This window comes from Carlito syrichta, unplaced genomic scaffold (assembly GCF_000164805.1).
Source record: "Carlito syrichta isolate Samal-C Ts95f unplaced genomic scaffold, Tarsius_syrichta-2.0.1 Scaffold309726, whole genome shotgun sequence".
NCBI classification, from domain to species: domain Eukaryota; kingdom Metazoa; phylum Chordata; class Mammalia; order Primates; family Tarsiidae; genus Carlito; species Carlito syrichta.
The window spans coordinates 335,461-336,430 of NW_007253822.1; positions in this window are offsets into that span (position 1 = coordinate 335,461).

Genomic DNA, 970 nt, shown 5'->3' on the forward strand with positions numbered 1-970 from the left:
CTTTTGACAGTTTGGGTTAGTTCTGTGTTTTGGTCTTCGAGCTCTGAGATTCTTTCTTCTGCTTGGCTGATTCTGCTTTCCATGCTTATTAGTCTGTTGTTCATTTCCATCACAGTATTCTTTACTACTGTCATTTCTGACATCAGCTCCTTCCTGTTTTCCTCTTGTCTCTCCTCAATTTTTTTAATTCTCTCCATTAATGTCTTGATGTCTGGGTTTGTTGCATGTAACCAGTCATTCTGGGGGCTCTTCATTGTTTGTGTTCCAGAATCTGTTTTCTCAGTGTCTGATATCCCAGGGGTCTGTGTGAGACCTGTATTCTTCTTTTGCTTTTTCTTCATTTGTGCGGTTTTTCCCCTCCCTACTTTTTCTTTCCCTCTATGTCACTGTCTTCTTTAATTCTGTTATTCGGGTTAAAGGGATTGGTTTTACTTCTGTTTGTTCAATCTCCTATTCTATATGTATGCCCTCTTACTTTGTTCAATTCTGGAGTTGCACTGTAGGTTGGGGGTGGTCCTTTTTGCAGTGTTGAGATTTACTTAAGGGGGGAGCTGTGATTCAAAATCTATCTCCAGGTCCTGGTATTCGCTGACAGGTATGTGAATAATCTGGAACCCACCTCCCACTGCCTTGGAATCTGTCCGTGCAGTGGGGCTGTAGGTTTACTCCCTGAAATAAAATGTGGTTAGCAGAGGGGAGAGAATGGAGCAGACAGTGGGTTGAAGGGGGGGTGGAGAGATAGAGAAGTAAGGGGGGAAACAAACAAGTGTGCCAACAAACAGAGAGAGAGGCCTATACTGAAACAGATAAAAATAATAGACCACAGCTACAGACGAACCAACTCTCATACAGACAAAAATAAAACATACAGTGATGCTAACATACCAGCTATCCAGCCACCTTATTAGTGTGCTGTTCCTCTATACAAAGATATGATTTACAGAGAGAAGAAAAGAGAAGAAGAGGAAAA